Here is a 27,457-nt window from a genome sequence, read left to right as displayed (position 1 = left end):
AGTGTTATTAATATAATGATATTTATTACTGATGCACTGGAATAAAATATTGCATAATTTTTCAGAAAATGTAGACTTTTATAGTATTTATTAAAAAAAAAAACTCTTAATCGGTAAAATGTATTATTTCACTAGAAATTGTAAACTGGTGTGTTTGACACATTGATTGACAAAATAAATTGGTCTATTGTATGCACTTCATCGCACATCCTTTATTGAACAAACAACTCACTTTCAGAACTTTTCAATAACAGGTTAGTAACATCCGAATCCTTCTATCCTGTAAGATATTTTAATAAATATTTGAAATATTATACTCAGTTAACATAAATATGATAAATAATAGGTGCCTACATGAATATATCTAACAAATAATCAAATGATTTTTGCTTTGAATATATTGACAGTAGTCGCAGTGTTGTTATGAATCTTTTTCGGATCCGGTTTTATTAAAAAATATTGTATCACTGAATATCATATAATTCTGTTTAAAGAAACTACTCATTTCACTGCCCAAATATTTTAGAAAGTCTTAATTATTATTGCAAGTTAATTAATTTTATCTAGTTATCTACTACTTGTTTAATGTAGTATATCTATACAATGTTTTATTAGAAGCTTAAGTTAAATTACATAATACAATACACGTAGCTTGTCAAAGTTTGTTGTCTGAGGCTATTAATAATTTCTAAGATAACACTTATTTTAATAATTAATATATTGTGGATTGTATACGTATTGTATTTATATTTTATAACATTTAATATTTGCATGATACAAATACAATTGTACAATATTATTATGTTAGTTTTATTATTTCGTCGTACAATTGTTTATTATCTGATAACTGAATATTTTCATTTAGTTTTCCTCCTCACTTATGACTGGCAAAATTCTCATTAATGGCAATAGTAAAGACCACTTTAATAAAGGGGTTTGCTTGCACAAACATAGAACATCAAACAATCTGTATATTAATTTCTCATACTTATTCTAAAGGAAATCTTCAAGTGTCTACATATAAAGTTGAGCGTTTGAACAACATTTAAACTTCAATAAGACAAGTTAAACACGGTCGTATAAAGTCAAGGATACAGGATTTGAAACAATTGAAAATGAGAAATTAAATTAATTAATTATAAATTAGTTTACCTAGCAACTATATACTTCCATTTTACAGGAAGCTTCTAACATTAATTAACAGTTATAACATCTTAACACTCGAAAACTCAGTACATGTTCACTTTAAGTCTATGTAACGAGATTATTATGGAGGTTATTATCAAACAGTGATATTATGTTGTTTTCAAGTAATTGTACATAATATATGTGCCTCGGTCAGATGTCGGGAGATTGATTCGTGATTGGCCAACGGATAGAGTAAAATTCCCTGTGGGAAACAGAACTTAAACAAAAAAAATGACCGTAATTCGAAGGGTTAGCGATAACAGACATACCAAAAGTGTCAAGAGATAACGACGGAGTGCTATGTATATAATATGTAGACATATATTATCGCGATTTTTTTCCCCAAATGAAGGGGGTTGAGCTTAAAGTGAAAAATTATAGTTGTTTCCGGATGGCTGCGTGGACCGGACGTTCGGAGTGTTCGGACTAGAGTGAACGCAAATGAACCAAACGCCGAGTGAGAGACTATTTTGACTTTTAGACTACAATCGAAGTACACCTTATCCCCTATATTTATTCCATGTTTATATATATAAACATACATTTATATAAATCTTTTCTGTCTCCCTACACTTTTACTCACCGGAAACCTCTTGTTTACGGTACGTTTGTTTGACCCTGTAAATAACATGTATAAATGACACGGGATCTATGTGTGTGTGTCCGCAGTTTACTGCGAATAACTGAATACTCCCCAGGAGGATAAAATCACCGTTATCGATTTCCATCGACCACCATCATCTCTTGCAAATGCTTCAATTCACATAAAAGCACTAAACGACAGTATAAATCTACTTTTAGATAAAAAAAAAAAACCACAAAGGTGTATCTGCATTCTATATAGGAAATAAACTTTTAAAGCTTGTACAACCTCGTTAATCACGTGTAGTAATATAAAAGTATTTTACACTCGTTATTTTCGAATCAAGTATTCAATTACGTGTTTTAGAAACAATCGGATAAGTATGATTCATTGATCAAATGTTTGTAATAATTCGGTTCTGATGAGTTATATTGTGTGTTTCGAATTTTATTAGATTTATATTATACGAGTATTTCAATACATAAATTATAATATAGGTACTCACAATATAAGACTGACAGTTGTACGATAGTAAAAAAAATGAAGACACTCACCTGTAAAAAAAAATAACAAATACAATTTTAGTAAATTTGTAAGTATAACAAAAAATATATCTGTTTGCGTTTTATGCTCACTATAATGTTAATATAAATTCCACCAACACATGAACTTATATTAATTGAGTACCTATTGTTTAAAAAAATAATATTATTATTTCATCTAATAAAAGCATACCATCAAATGCACATTAATGTGTGAATGAAAAGGTATACAATTTTAATATTTTTTTAGGGAAAAAATATTTCAGTCATTTAAAATATAATACATTAAATAGGTATACCCATTAACTAGCCGACTAGTTACAGCATATTGATATCAATAATACCTACAACATTTCAAATTTTTTAATTTATTTTGAGTGATTGCGTAATAGAATGACGTTTTTTAGACTAAATAAATAACATGGATATAAAATAAATATTTAATTTTTATATCATATTAAAATATAATATAAAGGTACGTTTTATTTTTATTTTGTTCCGTTGTTCATATAGGTGTATTACCTAATATGTATTACATTTTTATTTATATGTCTTTTATTGTGAGGTATTTAAATTTAAATTATCGTAAACGTATTTTAATAAAAAAAAATAGAAAAGAAATGATGAGAACAGTAAAAAATTTTTTTGTATTCCATATAATATGAAAGTTTTAAAACAAGTGTAGGTACTTCAAAATACCGGCTAAATCATTGTCATTTTAAGCTCCGATTCAGGGTTCAGTATTCGAAGTAATATCAATTTTGAATCTGATTTAGTTAAGTATATAAATAATTATATTGTAATTATATAATTATAATGTCGAAGTTAACCACATTTCACAAGTATATTCTCTGACATCTCGACGATTACTTCGATACAATATGTACGTACCTTGAGGCTATAGCTATATTGTAATATGTCGAATACCCACCCCTTGTATAGGCACCATCACTCACAGAAAAACACCAAAGGTATAGCGCGTCTTACGTGGAGTTCATATTATTATACTTTGAATCTCCCACCGGTTAATTAGAGAAGCATGTCCCCTTCACACTCGTCCGTCCATCGACCCAAAACGTACACGGCAGTGCGTCACGCATTACTCCAAACACAAACCCCATCGAACGGCAAAACCTTTACATTATTAATTATGTACACATGCAGCGATGGCGGAAACGGTGCAGTGCACGACCGTAGGTATATATTATGGTATGTACGAAGTATATTATATACAGTATACACGTATAAGTACTAAGTACATATTATATACATATAATATACGTATATAGACACATATGCGTATATTTTTGTCCCAGTAAGTTTTGATTCAGGGAGGCAGGAGATGCGACGTTGTAGGAGAAAGGGGGTGAGTTTTAGGTGTTCGCGGAGGAGGAAAGAGAAAACGCAGTCGATGGCGTCGTCGTCGTCGTTGTCCCTGTGTAATATATATATGAACGTGTGTCGTATAAATATATATATATTCATGACGCGCGCATATATATCGAGTTCCCGGCACTATTAGTGAACTGTCAGTCGCACTTGAATTATTGCGTAAATTCGTTTAATTAATGTTATATTTAGCCCGGGACATGCCGCAACACCGCGTGCACCACCATCGTTCAAATCTAAAATCTACAATAACGCACACACACCCACACAAGTACGTGACGCACTGTGTGTGCATGTATACGTAATGCACCAAATTATACACACACTTACATACACATATATAGGTACAATATAAACACGAGCGCATGTCTGTGTGGCGAGAGAGAAAACCAACTGATATCGTACGGGAAAATTAAATTATTACGCACGAGTACCCGATGAATCGGTTTGGATTAAGTATTAGAATAATATACTACTATATAACCGTGTGCTCGTGGGTGGAAAACCACGTGTCGGATCTGTGGTATCGAGTCGAATAAGTCGAATAAGTCGAGTAACGTCTTCGTCTCGCACGCGGTCGTCGTGTTCGCGACATAATAATATTCGGATACGTATGTATTGCTGTGATGCGAACGATATTATTACATTATTATGTTATCATGGTATAATGTTATACTCTCAAGTCTGAATCGTGTAAGTTTTAATCAGCTCCGACGGGTTAATCAAGAACTACAATTCGCGTTCTTTATTAATTAAAATAAATTATTATACCTATTTATTATAATATTATTTATTTATGTTCTTAAATTCTTCTATTTATTTATATTATTATAGATGATTTAATTGGGAATTGAACACTTTAAGTTCGTATTATGACATAGGTTCATAGGTATACATTTCTATATTTGAATTTGAATAGAGTATAATATATTTATATATATAAATTGGGTCAATAAATTTAATATTATATAATTTGATATTGTGTAATAACTAATAGATGCGTTGAAATAATTTACTGACGATGTATCATTAAATTAAAAAAATATATGTGATATGAATTATAAATAAAACTATTTATTTTACACAAATAATAGATATTATATAGATAGTAACCATTTTAGAGTTGTATTTTTAAGATATGGTACCTAGATATGATTTTATATTAATTCTAGTGGCATATAAAATATTTTTGGACCTATTTGTGCATAAGAAAGTAGATCTCATATTGCTTTCGTATTCTATACATATAAACCTATTAGGAGTTTTCTAATTTTCGATGATATAAAATACTTACCCTTAGTTCCCGGCTATGTACCGGAGGTATAAATTCAAAACCTAAGTAAGACTTATATTAATTTTGCATACACACAATTCTAACGTAGGTAATTTTGATTTGTTCGAGGCTTGTGTGGTGTAATAACTGGTAAAACTTATTTATGCGTAGTACGATTAAAGGTTTTCTAGCACACTACCACTACCGGCATTTTTATCAACAATTTTCTGAAAAAAATCACTTTTTCCCCCTTTTATATTTTTATGACTCCAAGGTCCGGTAACGTGAATAAATCATAAATAATTCGATTTTACCGGACGTCTTTTTGTCAGACCCCAAGAAAATATACGACCAAGATAACTTGTTTAGATAGACGCTCCGAGATTTGTGGCCGCGCGCGACTGACCAAATGGGGTATTTTGTTTTTGTTTCGTATGTGTGTGTTTTTTTATGGTCGCCTGTCTCACCCTCACCACAAGTTTAAATGTATTAATTTTCGTGGGTTTATATGGTGGTGTCCACAAATGTGCCCGTGTTATCTGTACACGCGGAAGTGTTGTGCAGTCGGTTACTGTTGCCAAATTTGCATGACCCTTTCACGCTGTCCGGGGATTTCTCCGGGTGACAATAATCGAGCTTTGTTCCGACTTCTGATTTACGAGCTCCTGCGATTCAGGTGGCGATATACGCCCGGCAAGAGCCACACATAAAAGTCACGGGGACTCGCGCGTCCGGCCGAACAGGAAACCGGATGCGATGTAAATCACGGCTTTTTATTTTCGCGCTGCGATATAATATATTAGGCGTTATACGATTCGTAATGCGCGTATAATTTATATTATTATCGATGTAACGCCACATTATTATTATTATTAGGCAGTGTTAAATTAATAACCATTTTATAAAATAGGAATAATCGGACACCCGTATTTTTATCTATCTGAAAAGTGTGAAAGCGTTTAGTAAACAAAGCAAAGTTGGTAAAATTTAAATTATCAGAAAAAATAATAATATAATGCTGAAATAAAGATACATATTCGAAAGTTTATGTTTGTTTGATTCGTGAATTTCAAATCAATACCTACTAATTGTCCATTCACGTATATTTGAAATATATATATTGTATAGGTATACGAATAAAGATTTTTTTCAAATGATAAACGGATAAAAATATTTTATTTATTCATAATGATATTAAAACTATATAAAGCTATTTTAAGTAATTTTTAGTTTCAGGAAATACAATTATCATTATTGAAAAATGTATTAATAAAAAATTGGATGGTAAATATATTGTTGTGTATATTGTTTTAATTGATTACAGATTTTTATGTTATGTCATTGATAAACTATATAGTATATAATATATAAATTACAAAATGTATTTTTTATTCTATAACAAGAAAAATGATATGTATACGATTCGGAGAAAAATAGTAGTTTAGGTACCATAAAAAAATGTTAAGAACTCGCCCCTTCCGGGCTAATCCCTATTTATATTCCCGTGATTTTTCTATATTATCCTGTTTATCACGTTTTTTTCTTCCGTTGGATATAATATGGGGTTCCGTAAATAATACGTTTATTTATATTATATCACTTCTAGCAGGGGTCGAATGTATTTTTCATAAAAACTACGTATATACCGTTGGACACGCGCAAAACTACGTGTAAATACGTGCATATATATATATATATATATATATAAATATATATATATAAATGTATATATATATATATACATTTATATTCGCGTAATCCGTGGGTCTGCGGCGACGATGACTTATACTCCTTCTATCCGTTTTTCCACCCACACACACACACACACACACACACACACTGCACCTTGCAGCACAGATGCCCATTAATAATACATGATCTGCCACAGCCGTGGAATCTGAGGGTAGTTTACTATATTACCCAAGAAACCGCGGGTACATATAAAACGATTGGGTGCGTATATACATACACACAGAATGTCAGAATGTCTATCTCGGTTTGCCACCCCTATCGTGTCATCATCCCCGCCGAAGCGTCGTTCCCGTCTTCCTTATATACCACTGACACTTATCCCGCGGTGCAATAATACGTGGTACGTTTTAATTTATTCATAGAAACGATTATCGCGGTCGTGGTGCGGCTGTTCGTGATGAATGCTCGGGGACTTAGAACGCGACCGAGAATGTGTGTGTGTGTGTGTATGTGTGTATGATTGCAAACCGTGTAATTCGACTGTGATTGTGTGCGAGTGGGTCTTCAAAGTTGCGTAAATAAAGATTTCCGCGTTCAGATTGTTCCAGGGACGGCCGCAATGATGAGATTGTTCATATTTAGTCGTTATATCATGTACGACGGCGGTGAGGTGGTAGGGTAGTTCGTCGCAGAACGCGCACGTTAGTTGAGTTATAATACAATGACGAATACGGAATACAATATTATAATTAAATGCAGCACGACGGTCGTCGGTGTTCGAATAAAAATAACCAAAATGATGACTATTAAACATTCATAAAACGAATGAGACAAACGCATTTATTTATACGTTGCATACTGCAACTATACAGTCGGTCGGATTTACAAATTATACGGATGGCAAAATTACGTTTTAAATTGTGAAAATTAAAAATTAAAAATATTGACAAAACAAATGATAAAATAATAATATGATGTTATATTGTCATGCTCTATATTTTCTACTAATTTATCACATATTTCATAAAATGTACGTATTAAAAATCACGCGTCTGCTTTACAGTATTATGTATCTGTACATGTCACAGCAACACATTTTATTATGGTTTGAAAAAATATTATTGTAGTTATGGTGTTTTGTAACTTACTTTTTCGTGTAATAAAATAAAAATTTTATAAAAAAAAATTTATTATTGAATGAAATAAATATAACAAAGCACGCATATTATGAACAATACGTTTTGGCCTACAAGAATAACCTTTACGCATTCAGAAAGTAAAAAAAAATAATGTATATACTTCTGTATAATCCACGAGGTTTCGTTGATATTAAAATCCCAAAACTGAGAACCGGCCAGTTGCGTGCCCTAAAACTAAACCCTACACTTTAAACAACAATTGGTAGTTAAAAAAAAAAAATGTAACTGAGAGATGAAAAAATAAAATACCATGGGTGGGTATTATTCAGTTTTGGTATTATTTTATTTTTTCCCGTTTAACCGGGATTTACATAAAACTATATCTTGAATGACATTGCACCTTGCCGGAATAAATCAACTGTGAAAAGATTCATATTCAAGGCACGGCGAGGATTCCAACCCAAATGTTTTTTTTTCCCATAATGTGTAATTGAAGCTTTTAATATTGTTATATGTGTGTAATTTTTTTTTCACATTTTTTTCTCTTTCTCTCTTCCTCTCTTCTGCATATATACCCCATAACCCTTTCTCATACATGGAATACGTGTGTATCCTCCCATTCCTCTACCCCCATCCGCTAAATGCTCAGCTTAATTACTCATCCTTGGTCAAAACCCCTGGCGGCTGGCGTCCCTTTAATGCCCGCATCTCATGTGGATTCACGACCTGGCAAACAACCGTCGGCTACGGGGGAAACATTGGCATGTCCCGACAGTAAATGGTTTAAAGTGAAACATTTTTTACGGATAGTTAGCTTAAAATATTTTTACTTTTTTTTATTTAAATAAAACCCCAGGGATTTATTTCTACCTTTAGAAAAAAAAAAAAAACTTCAGCAATAATAATTATTAATTTGAAAGTTATAATACAATATACATAGAAAAACTATAGAGACTAGGGAAAATGCTGATTAAAGTTAACATATGTTTTCATCAATTATTCACAACAAAATATTTGAAGTATTCGAGCCAAACTTTTAAACTCTTAGAGGTTAGATATTATATTATGTAAATTTATTTATCTGAAATTCATATTACGTAAGGTTGTTAAGATTTCTATAAATTATTTAAAATATAAAAATAAAACACCTTACAATAAATTGAATAAACTATAAATGACGCCCTTAAATATTTTTTTAAATATTATAATAATAGAAATTGAATTAGCCAATAATAGTCCAATTATTTTTAAAGTATAATAATTGTATATTTTGAAATCACTTGTAAAAATAACAAAACGCAACGCAACAAAGATTATAAAGCAAGATAAATATAATTTATACGACAATTACATATTTTTTATATATTTCTATGTTAAAGTTTTTAATAGCAAATATATACATAAAATATTCCCTGAAAATAAAATATTCAGAAAACTTTAAAACATAGATTTTAATAGTTTGATTTGGAATAATTTATGAATGAAACGAATTTTGTGGAAAAAAAAAAATATATAAGTATTATTGGTTACTACGCTAAGTAACCAAAAAAAAACCAGTTTTAAGTAGTGTCAATGGACGCATCCTTCAGTCAAGCCTCCAAACCTAGTAAAAAATCTCATATTTACTTATTGTTTTATTTTATTACAGATTGTAAATTTATTTATATTATACAATAAAAATATAAAAAAAAAGAAAAAAGTATATTATTGACAAAATCAAAATTAGGATGCAGGTTCTCTATTTAAAGACTAACATTTAAATGACCTTTTTTTTTGACTAAACTTTTATATTGGAAAATAAAACTTAAGTAGATAGTACGTGTCATAATTCTAATTATTTCTTATGTATTTATAAAGTAATCATAATACAATTTATTAGTACGATTTATTTAGTTACAATGTTTTCGTACATGTATAATGTATAATATACATTACACATGTACATAGGCGCCAAGTACATGGGTGCTCGGGTGCTCGGGTGCTCGAGCACCCATTGAAAATATTCATTGGGTGCGGAGCACCCAATATAATTAAAATAGGTAAACCGTTATCACCACGTTCATTGTATGATATCAGTGGCTACAAAGAAAAACCACAGGATATAAAAATCTATTTCATCTATAATTCTGTGGCAAAACCTCGGAAGTCAAAATTAGAAAAAAAAAAATTGGGGGTGGATACAACCCATTACTCCCTCCCCGCCAATGCTTGCGCCACTGTTGTTTTACATTGGTAAGAGCACCCAATAGCTTTTTGAAAACCTGGCGCCTATGTACATGTATATATATATAATATACATTATACATTATACATTATTATATATATACATTGTATATATATAATAGTATGCAATATATAGTATAGCATGTAGTGGCCAAAAATTAACTATTTATATGATTTATAAATTTATATTAATAGTGAATATAGGTACTTAATTAAACTAAGATTTGAAACAAACTGACAACTCTTGAGGATACGAGGAAATTATGGGTAACACCGTGGTGGTTTGTGCTTGTGGGATTTGTGGCTATACCACTTTCTCTAGAAACCCACAAACGTTTCCGTCTTATCAAAATTATGTCTGAAACTCTACTGCCTCTACCGGGACACTTCAGACTTCGATTAAATACTGATGGTTAAGATAGCCGAACTTTATTATTGTTTTTATATACTAGTAAACAAAATTATTATTTTATATTTATTTGTTCTAAAATATTAAAACTGAATTATATTATTTCCCCTGTGATATTTATATTGATCGTATTTCAAACGCATTTTATAATTATTTTTTTGGTGTTAATATAATTGCCATTATGTGTACACAAGTTATAAGAAGATCTACTTATATAGTGTTTAGGAGTATTCAGTGAATGAGGGGGGCAGGATAAAACTTGCCAAGAAGTTGGATGGCCAGACACGACTCTGTACTTTGAATAATCCCTAGACCCGACGAAAACTTCACACTACTCTCTTACTGAGCTTCCCAAGACAGTATTTAGCCAACGCACATACCCACCCTCCCTTTACTCATCAAGAACGTCCTAGCCCTAGGTAAGTTCAAAAGGGTGCGATACGACATCCTTAATTGAAGTGCCTCGTTCAACGTCCTCTATAATAATACCATAAGGCGAGGAGGGTCCTTCACTTTGTGGGAATTCGAACCTGACGGCCGCAAACTTGCCGATAAACTAAATTTTATAATTCCCTGGGCATGACCCGCACACACTTTCTCGTCCGCTATTCCTTATACTTAACTACGTATATTATGCGCTACGTTCATTAGAATTCCAAACTTGTTGGACCAACACATTATTATATTTGAAGATTTATACGTGAATTAATTTTTTGAAGTAACGCACGAACATTATAATATCGCGAATAATAATTAAAAATGCATTTCTGGAACAAAAGACCAACATTTATAATAAGTCATAACATTATAATAATATGTGCGAAACGCATAACATAAAACAAAAATAACATCGGAATGTAAAATGATCGTTGGCAAATGTGAATCGTTACTCAAATTAAATCATACATATAATGCCTATACGCGTTTAAGAAAAAAATATATTTACAAATTAAGTTATTATTAGAATCCCTGTAACATAATATAATGTGTTTAAATATATTATTTTAAAATTATAATGATGATCTTAAATACCTATCGGTAGTTAATTTACAAGTTGTTATGGCTATTATAGGTACTTTCTATAAACCTAATAATTAAGCTTTTCCTTATTTTTTAAGCTGAAGGTTTCGACATCTGATTTAATTAGCTTGTTTTTCTATTGTAGAGGTTATAGGAAAACATGATATGCGAGGTAAAGACTTGGCACTAAGAATCTAGGTGGTCGCCCATCCCGGAACTAGTGGCACAAGTCGGCGTTCAGCACACATCAATGACTTAAGTTAGACATCGTGCTAATTCACCAAACCAAGCCACTTTTAAGCTTTTCATCAAACGTAAAATGATCAAATCAAATTGTAAATATATTATAATATATTATATTGTTAGTTAAATAGTTGCCATATGAGAAGAAAACAATAATTAATGATCTTCGGTTATTATAGAAGTTTGTTGGGAATTCGAGTTTACTTTAAAAAAAATATAATATTATTAGATTGAATCGACGGCCATTACAAGATTTTTTGATTATTGCAGACAGCAATGAACGTCTTGCACTGGCGAGTAAGTTCATAATCTTAAACTCAGCTTTATTTGTTCATAATCTTTGTAGTATGTACATTTGTCGATTGTAAAATATGAAATACGCGTGCGTGAATAATATAATATTATGAAGTCATATCTCGACGCACTACTCGAGTAGACTTTAATGTCATAAACACGTTCTTATACACAATCTCTGGTCCAATCTAAACTTATATACGCAGTTAGCGAAGTGACTTAATGATAGTTATAGGAGGAATGTGGTGGTGCCCAATATAGCGCGTGAATACATGTATAATAGTATCATACATAATATTATATAGTCGTATACGCATAATAATATAATATAATCGGATCCCGAAGCGTAAGAAAGGGGGAGTGGAGAAAGACCACCACCGCCACCGCTACTAAACGGTCGAGGATATTGGGATACGGTCCGGAGCCTGGATAGTGTGGCCGGGCGGGGGGAGGCGGTGTAATTAGTGCAGTCTGGCTTTTACATTCCCTGCGTTATCTAACGGTTACAGCGAGAAGTCCGGGGCATTGTCAACAAACCGGGATGGAGCGGAGTGGTATATGGTTGGATAGGGCCGCAGGACACAAGAAGGGAGGAAAAGGACCGTACAACAGATAACGACCTCTCTATTAACACCCTCCATCGAGGGCCTAAATACAAATTAAACTCGCCCGTATCGGTCACCAAGGATTATGCGCTACGTTTTCATTTTCAAATTAGATACAACCCGGTACCCCCGTTCTCCATCTCGCCCAGTCACCACTGTGTAACTACGGTTTTATCGGGATAGAATTTGTATAGGTTGAATAAAAATGCATTTTTTCTTTCATTTTTTTTTTGTATTCATTTTTAAATTAAAATATAATATAATATGCAGATAAGTTCAATTTCAGTATTTCACCCTTTTTCTCGTTGTTTAACTGGAAAATTGAAAATTATAAAAAAAAATAATAATAATAGCTGCAGAAGAGCATGCACACTGTAAACAGAGAGATAAAACTTCCTTTAAATTACTTTTGATGCATTATTGTTTTTTTCTATCAGGAATTGTCACATAATTTTTTGTCACCAAAATAATACGTATTATTATAACATAATAATTAATATTGGATTTGATTTTTCAATATTAATAATAACAATTTATATTCTAAAATCATTGAATCACGCACTATTATAATATGATTTGTTCTATCATCATGCACACGTAACTAAGAATATTGGTCGGTCATATACTTATGTATGTATCTACCATATTATTTTTGTTATACGTAAATCTAATATCATTCGATTTCGTGTCTGCACAATAAATATTTGTAATATCCTATGCATTTGCAAGACGACGTGTTTAGCATATTATGTGTAAAAATATTTTTAGTATACATCTAAGTAGGTACCTACGTATTTTTTTCGTGATGCGTGCATACTTTATATCTATATATAATACATATTATTTATATTATTTATAGGTAGCAATAACAATACTCGCGGCCGGCCCTGCTGCACATATAAAATAATAACAACTACAATACCAAACAGCAGAAGCACCGCCGCAGACGTGTCAAGACGATATTCACCCCCGCGACACGGAGGTGCAGCAAAATATTAGGGGGAGAGAGTGTAGAACATCGCATAGTATATTATAACACACTGCACACACACACGTGATGATGTGCGTCGTTTTTCATTTACCGTTTTTATATTGTGTATGTGCATCGAACGCGGTACAATATATGTAATACATAAAAACACGAAGTGTATTATATAATGGTTACACCCGTGTTCTGCAAATGTCACCCCTTACCCTAACACCCTCCCCCCCTCCCCGGTCGGTCAATACACCTTTGTATCTATATATACACGAGCAGTCGATGTACCTATTTATATAGTGCCCTGCGACAAGATGCAGCAGTGACGCGTATTATATATATTGCAATATAATAATATACCCCACGTGGTACGAGATTTGAATTACAATATCTATCGGCAAACGATATATAATGAATAACTACCTTTGGCAGCGGGGAGGGGGGAAGCGTTACGATAGTAATAATAATGTATGTCGCGTTGCCGTAGTTTACAGCACCTGTGACTGTTCCGCGAGTCAGTCGCCCTTCCTTCGTACTCGTGTACACAGTCACACGCACACATATAATATATAACAGGGGTCACATACCGGACACGTATACCACCAATGTATAGGTTTCCCTCTACCCTCTCACATGCATACAATCCGCACTCCACATATTATATATGTATATACTTATATACATATAATAACAATTAAAAAATTCATATATATATATATTATATATAATATATAAGCGTCTTTTGGAATTTTTTTACAATGTTTACGGGGTCTATAAATTATAATTATTTTTCCAGTGAGTCTCTGCAAGTCTTGCAGGCCTTCAAGTTGAGACACTACAAGCTACAACGATGATTTGACTTTGGGCCGGATTAAGGGTGAACAATTATAAACATGTCTCGTCTCGTCTAACTTAGTTATTGATCATAAATAATAAGTACTAAGTAGGTATATATTAAAAAAATCTATCTATTTTAGATTAATTTTTTACATAAATCGTGTTTTTTCTGCTGGTTACTACGCAGAGCGTCTGACGTCCTCAAAACCATCGCAGTACCTATACCTACGGCGTATATAGGTATGATACCATCGAGCGACTTTACAATATACAGGGCATGAGTTATTATCAACTATAATAATCTATATGAACACAACAGTATATAAAATTATAACATAATAATTTGATACCTCGTCGAGGTATATGACATACAATAGGTACAAAATATAGTGTACAATGTACATGCACAATATGGACGATCCTCGCGATTAATATAATACATTAACGCCGTCAGTAAATATAATATTATTATTATTATTATTATTACGATATACGATATCATTCGAACGCACGCTGCCGTCCGATTTCCATATTGTGAGTAATGATTTATACGACTCGTCTAGGGTGCCGCTGCAGTCACCCTCACCAAGCGCATCAGATGTGTTACACTCACCAGTCGTCGTTAAACAATATTATTGTACGGGGTCGTTCAATTTTGCATCAAAGACCGGTGGGAATCATATCATCGGGGGTTCTTATTCGCTCGGTCACTGCCAGCTTATAATATATAGTGGAAAACTCAAAATTCGGACTACTCCGCAAGACATCCCAGAATGTTTATGATAAATATTATCTATTAATATTATAAGTTTCATTTTAAAAGGGTGACCAAGGTATAGACTCGTAATGATTATTACGATTATGTACGTACAACAATATACGCAGAATCGAATATTAAGACTAGATTAAAACAATGAGTATTTCATAATATATAATACTAAATAAAGGATCTCATTAAATCTCTTTAAGGCAACGGTCCACCAATTATTTTATTTTAAATCTCATGTGCTGCATTTTTAATAAAAACATTTACCTATTCAATAATTAAAAATAAGTAGGTATTAAAAAATGTATACGACGTTGCCATGTTTATAATGAGTAGTGGGCTATAGACCCCTAAACCAAAGGTTAGGTTGTACACTGAACCATTTCTTTCAAAAGTCTATATTATCTAATATTTGACCATTTGTACGATTTTTTAACGTATTCGTCCGGAGTTTTCTTAGGTACCTAGTTTAAGCGATTATTGGCTGTTATAGCTTGTCTCTCCCATTTGATCTATTCCCGCCAAAAATAATATAATATGACCATGACGTAGAATTCGATTTCTTCGCCAGGGGAGCAGTCTATATAAATTAATTGTGAAAATGTTAAACTACGTGACGTGTTCCGACACGTGGAAGAAACGCGTAGGTATATACGGAGCACACAATGGCATTCGAATAATGACTCTGGTGCGAGTTAATCTCATATCCTTACGCTAGTAAAACTATATTATATTTCAGAGATCGTTCCGACAAAAAAGTGTGCGCTTTTGGCGGTAAAATGTGTGAATCGTAAATGCAAAAAAAAAAAATACTTAAATGCGTTACGTGCGATGATAAAAATGTAGTGACTATATGCTGTCCTGCAAACTCGCAGGGACGGTCAAATAATTTTGCCTTGCTGGAGGATTTGCAGGATGGATTTTAAACATACACTATACTTGGATCATTAAAAATATATTTTATAGACTATATATTATGATCACCGTTTTATATGTCCTATATAAATCTAAGTTATCATAAAAATTGAAAAAAAATAAGATCATGAGGAGAATCTGTGTACGGTGTACCTCTTTCTCCCCTCGTTAGACTACTATTGTAACGGTCAAGTTATAAGGTGCCTTAAAAATATTGTATTGGTCTCGCGGATGGACCTATAGGTATTATTATTACCTAATCATATGATATGACGATATAATAAAATATTGTATTTGGTTACATCCTGTCAAATCCGTGCATTTTAAGTTGTATGTGTACACCTGCTTAATAATATATTTATTTATACAATACAAACAGGGTTAAATGATTTTAATATCGTTTTTTGATACACCTTTACATTTATACACTGCACATAAAATGGCATGCACCACAACCGATGATAATAAATTAATAACGATACGCTCCGCTTTCGGTGAGCACCTCGAACCATACTATGTTATTGTAATAGGTATTAAGTATATCATATAGTATAATGTATATTAATATTATACAGCCACACGTGCGCGTATGTTCGTTTTCATATTAATATTATTTACGTATACTTTATTACCGTTGGGGTGTTAGCTGTGGGTCATTTATATACATCGGATACGCGCGGGTTTATCGAGAAATGATGTACAACGATCGTGTGTGATGCACACACACAAACAAAACAACAACAATAATAACATATAACTCTAGTTTTTATACGAACGGCTGCAGTATTATGGCGTAGTAGCACGTATATTATATTATATATTATCATTTGATATTATATATTATATCGACAGCTGTTGTCGGCCGAGTTGGACGAGAGCGGGACACAAAACACGGCATAATCCTGCAGCAGCAAAATAATATCATTATTATCGTTTCGTTGTTAAATCTCTCGCCACGGTACCTGAAATATTATTATTATAATGATGTACTCGCGAGTATTACTGGCGTCAAGGGGTACGCGTTTTCAAGTCATTATCAGCGTGTATAATATATATTTTATAATTTTGTATATACTCGAAAACGGTATGAACGTATATGTTATAATATCATAATGTATACATATTATATACCTATTACCTACACAATATATTATTATTATATAATATTTATGTGTATTATTGTTTTTATTTCACCGTCGGGCCAGGCGATTAAATCGACAGAGCCGTACAGTAATATGTATTAAAACAATGCTGTACATTATTCGATAGGTACTTGTACGCTGCCCCTACAATCTACATATATCGACATTAATTCACCGGTTATAGGTACTCACATTATTATGATAATACCACTACCCGCGAGTTATTTTGATTTATATCCATTTCGTTTGCATAACAATATACTATTATTATACATGGGCGTTTTGCGTACTTGCAACGATAGTATATTAAATTCAAAAAGTTAACGAACCTATAAAAGACCTTTTAATTAGACTGGGACATTTTCGTGGGTCAGACGGGTGCAGAGGAGACTATTCGGTTGAAAATGCATTGATTTCAGTATTCAGTGTACTATATTCTCTAATAAATTTATTTTACGTTTTAATTTTTACACCATTCTCATATGTAAAACTTTTAAGCATGCAACTTCAAGAGAAAAAATATATTGTAGTAATTGGGAGTTATTTGTTTAGCATAAAATAACGATCATATGAAACATAATATATTTTTTTTTTCATCTTCATGCATAGGTAAGAATAATTTCACACGTAAAAACGATACTAAAGACAAGTGAATTAAATTAACTGATGGATCTTTGGGTACCTATATTACAATAGTTTATAAATATTTGTATATACCAACGCGTAGCAAATATATTCATGAATTGAAAAAAAAATTAACCTACTTTGGTTATTTCTATAATTTAACTTGCTATTCTTATGTTTGATATTAAGTATAATAATATTTCGTTTTCTCAATTCTAATAACTTGAATAGTATAATCTGTATAAAGTTATAATAATAGAAAATAAATAGATACGATAATTATTTAAAGAATTTAATTTTGTGAACAATTTAATTTCATGATGACTTGTATATTTTATTATATTTAATATTTATGTACCTACATAACTTTAGTTTAATTACCATATCAACTTGATACAATAAATTTTGTACATTACATTACCTAGCTTCTTTGCAAATTTTAATGAAATCTATGACCCTATATAGTCGTAACAACCTCTTCTCTTGTAAGTTAATAATATTAAATTTGACAAATTTTAGATTAATTGCATATTACAATAGTATATTACAATAGTAATTATCGTAATAATTATAAAATGCGATAATGTGAAAAAGTGAATATTTTAATGCATTAAATATAATTTATTATATTACACTGTGTACCGCTGTAGCCTGTATTGTTTCGAAATCACATTGTTAATGTAGTGCAAGTCTTAAAATCTTAGATGGCCCTCACTACTCAAGATAAATATATATAGTTATATTTTGACTTGTGGTGGTAACAATTTAGTGTTTCACAATTATCCGACTAAGAACCGCTGTAACGACTGATACGGTTTTCTCCTCCTGAAGGGAATGAGGTGCTTATAAGCTTCATACCGTAACAAAACTTTTCATAGTTTCATGTATTGATCGTTGAATTGCGCGCGCCAAGACTTTTGTTAGATCTTCAGATTATAAATTTAGGTAGATAAGTATAAGTCTTTACAGGTCGTGATTTACTTTCATCGTGGACCGGAAAATATATCTTTGAATATTAATCTTCAATAATAATTTCTTGTATACCTAACAGATAAAATAACCACATTTCAATATACTGCAGTATTATACATGTACATAGTGGTATACACAGTGTAGGGTTCTTAATTTCTAATTCCCTCCTCTCCTAAAATTTCTGTTAATCTAAAATTATCTTATTATTTACCGCCATAATCGATACATAGAATAGATAATAGATATATTAATAATAATTATTGATAGATATTAAATAGATTGTAAAATGACAATTACACTGAGAATCATATAGTTTAAGTTATTTTGGCTGATTAAGAACATTGTTAAACGTCTGCCATAATCAATTTATCATGTATCATCGACTATTACGGCCCGAAAAGGCTATATTATATTTTATGACCAGGTTAAATGTTTTAATCGTAGGTTAAATTTGAGTCTAAAGCCAGATTCACAGTTATATATCGTGTAACTTAAGTGGTACCTAAACTGGTAACTACATTGGTCTAAAAATTGAGCTGTTGCATATCCTTGGTATACCTATACTTTGCCGCAACTTTATTATTATATGATTTCAAAAAGTAATGTCCTATATTACACTTCGATTTGATCGACATAACACGATTCATGGCGTAGCTGTGAATCCACCTTAACTCTATAATTTGTTTTAGCCAACTGAATAAAAACTGTTCAGTTAAAATAATGTAAATTGGCTTCTCTCCCCCATATAGGTCAGTGATTAATGTTATAGGTAAAACCATAACCGAACTGAAATCATGCGTATGCTACTGCATGTGCATTCTGCATATTATAAACGTATAGGATATTATCTGTACAACAGTGTCTTATCGGTTGTAAATGTTATTCAAATAGGTAACATGTTTAAGCAGTGAGTGGTATCCACACTGGCCAAACTATATACATATTATTATAATGGATACGAATCGGTGGCGTGAGGGTCGGGGAATCGTTGATCTGAAAGTGCCTTTTGTCAGCTGCTCGGTTTTTAACCGTTGTTACCGCACAAATGTAACCGCAACGGCAGCGATGTCGTGTGAAAATTAGAATATCGCGCGTGTTAAATGGCCTGGAAATGCCTGCGTTATGTGGTGCCGCTATATGTATAAATATTACACAGCGGTGCAAATAACATCGCCGCTACAACGTGTGTCTGTGCGTTTTTGTAGGTATATACTATTGCTGCAGACCATCGCGGCTGATACAGTCGTAGTAGTTGTTGTACTGGTAAAAGGGTTGACTTTATTTTGTTTGTTTTTTTTATTTTCACCCCTCCGACCTCCCTTCAGTCCACGACGCGTTTTATTAAACGCGAAAGGGTTGGTCGGCGTTCACCCGTTTATACGATTGTCCCGCCGATAAAAATCAGCAATTAAAGCGCCTTCATTAAGACTTCGAAACACGCCATATATATATGAGTGTGTGTGTATCAGTCGTGTATTTGGACTTGCGCGTCTTCGTTATCACTGCACATAATAGTATAATATACTAATCCCTTGGGAGACATGCGATCGGACTATATTTGAATAGAGGGTGAAAGAACAGCGACGACGTCGTCGTATTTTTAATACAAACCACATTTAGCAAATCTACGAATGTGAAAAGGAGTGGGAGGCTAGCTATAAAATATTATGCTCTAACAAGCCAAATAGAATTAGAAATTAAACATAAGATAGGTATAGGTAAAAAAAAAAATGTATTGATAAACCGTAAACCACTCAAATATAATGTAATTATAAGGTACCAGTATATACCGGTGTATTAGACTATAATATTAAAATTTAGTGTAAAGTACATGTATCTTTTTTTTATATATAAATTAAGGTAACTAAAAAATGAGAAAGGTATTTTTTAAAACAAATCTAGGAGGGAGGTCCTCATATAGCTCGACTTCATTATTATTATAGTTAATTGACCATATTTATATTTTGTATTGAATTCGGCCATTAATAACTGTACGACATGTACTATTTGGTATTTTGCTTTATGGCGTATTTAATCTTGAATCATTGATCGTTTTTATAATTTTTAATTGACAAGATTTATTATATTTTGTTTACATTTGTTATAGTTTACCTTTGTTATTTACATTACAAGGGGGGGGGGGGGTAATGGTCTTGAAAAAAATGGCGTTCAATATTTAAAGCATAATGTAAATATTATTCTATACACTTTACCCTTTGTTTAATCTAATTTAGTATGAAAGAAAACAAAATCATAGATGTATCTCTTGATTTGATTTATGAGAAACGTATATTGTAGTCATACACTATAAAAAAAAATTGTAATCATAGACTAGTAAATATTGTTTGGAGAATATAAATACACGTAACGACCACCGACTAATTGTAAAGTAAGCTAATTTTTCGCGAAAAAAAATAAATTTAGGTTTATTTACATAGCAGAACAGTTCAACAGTAGTTATAAATAATATTATGTTCAATCTAAATATTAAATATTATTTTTTTTTTCGCATTGAATATACAAAATGTCAACCTGTCAAAAACAATAAATTCACAAATCACGGTTTGTAAAGTTACATTAGGAAACCAATTCTATATAACAATATAATATTATTGCAGATAAATATGAGATTTTTTTTTAAATTAAAATATACAAAATAATAGTTTTTTTTTAAAACACCACAACATTTTCTAAAAACATCCATACATTTGTTGCGCATACAACAACTGTTAATATTATATAGTGCGAATCCGTTTGCATCATTTAGATTTCACAAATCTATTAATTTTAGTGCAATAGGTACCAATTAAAGATTTTAAGTCATAGTTATATATAATATATAAATAATATTATATAACGTTAGTATAATCGTTAATTTGATGTGCGACAATATCAATGTGATGTTATTATTGCTGTTTATTTTTCGAATGGCCTTCTTTTTACAGCTTTATCAATGCTGTACACTATTATAATATAATTGCGTATTTGCGTCACTCGTATAAATAGTAATTGTCGAAAATAACTGGTGATTTAATCCCGAAACAAACTGTCTTTAGATTAACTTTTTAATTATTATTTTATAGTACTAACTAACAACTACGACTTTTAAGTCATTCGATAAACTGCCCTAACGTTTTAATGCATTTTTCCAATAATTGGAGTCGTGAACATTTTCAAGTCATGAACAAGTATCATGATGGTATAGGAGTCGCGTGGTAAATAGGCCCAGAATATTGAACAAAGTATTAAACAGTTAAGAACGATTAATCTTAATTTATGGGGCGTTCTTAAAAGTATTATGACTAAACCTTGTAGCAAGGATAATACTAATCACGGGAAAATGACGTTCACATAAAATAACTTGGAATTTATATTTCCTTTTCTTGAATTTTACGGTTCCCGGAGTTAGGAGACAGAATTAGCTGCTTATTATATTCAGCTATACTATTTTATATAAGTACCTTTTAAAGGATAAAAGAGTTTTTTCCGACCGGATTTTTGAAGCCGAAAATCGGTCACTATGGATATTGTCAGCCAATATTCATTAGGTTTTTCAGAGCATTCTTGTCGTGTATTATTATTATTATTGTTATTATTATTTTTATTATTATTATTATTATTATTATTACCTTTGATGATATTTTTCTCGCAAAAGAAAAGGGAGTTTTTTTAGAAATAAAAACCAGAGCATATTTATTATTATTATTATTAATTACAAAAAATGTCACAAGGTATCCGGAAGTGCTGTTTTTACTTTGCCTCACCATGGGCGATCCGTCCTATACTTATATATATATATATACATTTTTTGTATCAGAGTACAGTGCTATTTTTGCTAACCAATTTTAAAGTGACGGTAATTTTTTGATACGGGTCACACTTTTCCCAATCAACAACAGGCGAAATCCAATCCCCCTCAGCTGCTGCTGCAACGTTGCACCAGTTACTGATAAACCACGGTATACGGGGTAAAGTATAAAGGCGTCTTTGTGTATAGCACAGGCATAAAAAATGGTAAAAAAAATCCAAACCGATGGGAATTTGATTCCTGTTGTCAAAAACGCGGAAATTGAAAATTCTCTGCAGGAATTTCGTCGAAAAAGATGCAAATTTAATTATTCTGCTAATGCATGTATATTTATTTTTTATTTTTAAGTGTAATATTTTGAATAAAACATATGTTGTTGCAGTTTATCAAACGTATTTTTATTTTATGTCAAAATTATTAACAAAATAATTTTATTCTTAATAATACTTCAATCCATGTATGATTATTAAGCCTAAGGGGGAACAGTTTAGACTAAGTTTCTTTTATATACATATTATATTTTACCACTGCAGCATTGTGTATTGGTGTTAAGTTAAAAAAAAACATACAGGAACTAATAAAAAATCATAACATATAGTACTTATAAACCGAAATACAACAAATATTGTATCAAATCGGCAGTGACCAGATTATCTACCTCAGTTGGATTTGTTCATAATGTTATGGAAACCGAGTGCTATACCTATTTTAAATTATAGTTCATTTTTTCTCTCGGTCAAAGTTGAGCAATATAGTAAGTCTTAGATAAATATGTATGTATAATTTATAACAAGTATTAATAGTTTTTTTGTTATATCATAGTTATGAGTAATATTTAGACAATTTTAAAATCAATTTCTTGCTTGATCTTCTAAAATTACTAGTATGGTAGTTTGTGTATGTTGAAAATTATTGTTAAAAATTAAAAATGTTATTAAAATAAGTTGTATTTAACGAGTATTCTATAAAGTATTTTAAAATTAATTCAAATAAATACAAATATAATAATTTTCTTGAAACAACAAACAGCTACTTAACATTTTTTTACTACAATATTTTTACAAAAAATATATTGTTTGACCTTAGGACAAAAAATACAATAGTTTATATTTTAACCATAATATTACATAGCAATAGAAAATTATGAGAAAAATATATTGAGCATTCTTTATGATACCGTAGTGGCCTAGTTAGGTTGTCTTTTTTTTGTGGTTAGAGGCCCCCGCGTATGTAAAATAACTACGATAATTGACGGTGAATAAACGATACGGGACCGGGTGGCAGTATTGTGCTAAACATTTCCCACCCGTTCCCGGTTTTTTTGAACGGAAAAAAAAGGTTATCTTTTTTTTAAAAACCGACGTATTTTTGTCTTGCGCAGTGTAGATACTAACGAAAAATAAACATCACAATTAAGTGAGGGATAATAGAAATAGGACGAGTCTGAAGAAATTTGTCTTGGTAAGATATTTTATAAATTTTAAACTGACAAAATAATATTTTTAGTTCTCATACTTCATTCAATTTTTCTAATTTTATACGCAATTATTATAAAATTATATATTTATGTTTTAACCGGGTATGTTTTAATTAAGTTTTAATTTACCACTTTTGTAGTACACAGGAAAAACTACATTAAGTATCTTACATACAACCACAGTTTTCTTCAGTGTATAAGTGAACTGTAGGTTTTAATATTATTACAACTATGAATATATTATAGTATAGTGTATGATTAAAAAGGTGTTGTTGATCTATTTTCCTTTTTCTTAGTATATAATAGTATTTATTTTAAAGTCACTATTTAAATTTTTCCTTGGAGCATTGGCGTTGTGTAAAACGGATTGAACATTATTTTTATTAACTGACTGTTATGGCACTGACGACACTATTTTATTTTTTCTGAAAACAAGACATTTTTTTTTTTTTTTTTTGATTTTTAGTTTATATATTCACTAACACATAAAATAAATTCAACTTACTTTAATGTCATTATATTTATCTCAGTACTTAAATGTTTGCATAGCTTAATATATATATTTGAAATTTATGTGTGAATAACAGTATCACGTAAAGGTAATTTAAAACTATGCAATCAGAATTTTTGTTCATCTAAGAAATAATATTTCGTGATTTCCATGTGTTTCCATGTTATTATAAATATTTGAACTTGAAGTAGCAGTAATAGATACACCTTCACACACAAATGAAAATTAACTATTTAAATACCTTACAATATAGGTTACTCGGTTAATGACTACCGTATTCGGTTATGAATTACAAAATATTTAAAATCAAATTTGAAATTCTAACAAAACACTTCTTTTAAAATGTCTTCATTTTTAGTGGGTCGTTATTTAAAATTTAGTTTTGTTATATTGGCCATAACTCTATATTCTATACATTTATGGATTCTATGATGAATATAGGTAAACATTTTGTTGATTTTAATATAATATATTACAGAGCTAAAATAAAATATAGTGTAGGTAGTACCAACATTTAACTATTACAATCCAAATAAATAAATATAATATACCTATGTACATATTATGACTTTAATCGTTTCTATTTTAGAAAAGCAATTATTTGGTTTATTATTTTAATTTTAAATTTATTACTATAAATAGTGAAATTAATAAATTTAGTCTCCAGACATCTTATTTCAGATGTCTTAGGATAATCAGTGAATTCTTAAAACTGAAACATAAATACCACGTGTCTAAGAGTTTTCGAAACTTAATTTTTACCATTGAAAAAAATTTGATAGGAAACACAATGTTTTCCACTGAAATTATACAATTGACAACAATTTGACGAATTGATAGCGCAAAATGCAAATGTACAATAAATTCATAAAAGTGTAATGATGCAGATATTACATGATGAAAATAAGCCATAGGTAATATAGGTGATAATCAGATTAAATAATGTAATAAATATCATAATTTACATTTTAGTTACCGCAATGAAATGATTGAAGTATGTGAAAACGTGAAATATTGAAATTTTTTCTCAAACAAATATTAATAACCTAACTGAAAAAAAAAACCATCACTAATGAGTAGTTAGTGATTATTTTCCCTAATGTTATGAAATTGTGAAGGAAAGTAAAGTTATACAGACAATTATACGCAAAAATAAAACTTAAAAAAAAAAATTATTACGATATTAAAATATTTCACGCATTTGAAATATGTCATGAAATGTTTCACAATTTTAATTTCATGAAGTCTTCAAAAATTACGGCTATGGCAACTGATACATAAATAAAAGTTACCATTGTTAATTATAACTTCGATTGCAATGGAACATAGAAATTAACCGACATTTTGGCTTGTACTGAAAATAGCACTATAGTTCTAATATGGGGACTATAATTAAAATTAATCGGTTAAAAATATGTGACGAATAAATGTTCTGACTTAAGGTTAGCGACAAGCGCCTTTGCTATGGGTGCAGAAATGTTAAATGATTTGCAAAAATTTTGCCAAGGGTGCAAAAGGCAAAAGCCAACGTCAATAATTCTTGTATTTTTTTTGTTCTATGGATAAATTGTAATACGTTTATTTTTTTCAATCACATTATATAGGTATACAATTAAATTAATATTTAACAAAAATAATATTAAAGATTGTTAAACAAAATATTGTCAAATTATTCATAAAAATTAATGGCTGTGTGATGGGTATGTTTGTGAAACTTAAGAATTTTATATTTAGGTTATTAATACGGTGATATGTATACCAGTAGAAATAAAACTAGTCATACACGCACATAATTAGGTAATGAAAAAAGGAGTAAGTAAAATATACAAAACGTGTTAGCAGAATAGTGTGTTAAGACAGAGGGAAGAAAAACCATCGCAAACATTAAATAAAAATCAACAATACATAATACTTTTAAAGAGTAAACCTCACCTGGTCTTTTCGGTTCCGTCCACGTTACTTTATTGCTTTAATAATAATATAACAATATTGTGATTATAGTTTAGCGAGTCTGTTCCGGTCTGACCGCGTGAGTTTGGCCGTCGGCTGTGTCGTGAATAAGGTGTCTCGTGGAAGCGCAGGCCGCGTGCCGTCCAAACACCGTGCCGGCGGTTACTGCGGTCACCGGTCCGACGCGTCGCCGTCGCGCATTTTCGTCGAGGCCCACGCGATGGGCGTAACCCCGGGGATGGCAAGCGCGGGCGCCTTGACGCGCTCACGCTCCGCCCGGCTGACCCACGTGCACCCGCGGCGAGCGGATTGTCTTGCGCCTGGTGACCCACATATCTGACGGATCCCGTGGGCGAGTTTTCACCCAGTACCCGAGTTTCGGGGCGCCTCCTTTTCACCCGCCCAGACTCTCCCCATTACCGCCACCCCCACTCAGCCCGTTCAGAACTCCCCCCCCCTAACATCGGTCGTGGGGGACGCGTGCATTCCCCCCGCCACACACTGGCGTGAGGCGCCCGCGCGTGTGTTCGCCTCTCCGCCTACTGCGTTTTTTTCTTTCACTGACTTATTTTATCTTTACGATATTTTACGACGAACTTCATAATAATGTAATGTACTTATTATACAATGTCCATTATATTATGTTATATATGTATTATATTGTTGTATTTTTATCTTTCGTCTCGGTGACCCCATCGCATATGATGTTTTCGCACCATTCGGAAGTCTGTTATGATTTAAATGAACAACAGTCGTGATTTTTTCTCAACGGGCAACGATTATCATTTTATCTTTTCACACATTACATATAACAATAATAATAATTCACAATGCGTTATGTCTGCATCCGAATTGAGTCAAAAAAAAAATACAACT

General features: G+C 31.4%; 1 protein-coding gene across 2 annotated transcripts in view; it reads right to left on the bottom strand.

Annotated features, from left to right (window-relative positions):
- Nucleotides 1-26,766, bottom strand: part of LOC107164039 (uncharacterized) — a 70,090-nt gene extending 43,324 nt beyond the window's left edge. For both annotated transcript variants that reach the window (XM_089220939.1, XM_089220940.1), the window contains exon 1: nucleotides 26,564-26,766. The gene's annotated coding sequence lies outside the window, so the exon portion shown is untranslated. The remainder of the gene's footprint in view (nucleotides 1-26,563) is intronic.
- Nucleotides 26,767-27,457: the final 691 nt, after the last annotated feature.

Source organism: Diuraphis noxia, unplaced genomic scaffold, assembly GCF_037042655.1.
Source record: "Diuraphis noxia isolate RWA-SAM2 unplaced genomic scaffold, SU_Dnox_SAM2 contig0002, whole genome shotgun sequence".
In the NCBI taxonomy this organism is placed as follows: Eukaryota; Metazoa; Arthropoda; class Insecta; order Hemiptera; family Aphididae; genus Diuraphis; species Diuraphis noxia.
This window is presented reverse-complemented; position numbering and strand designations above follow the sequence as displayed.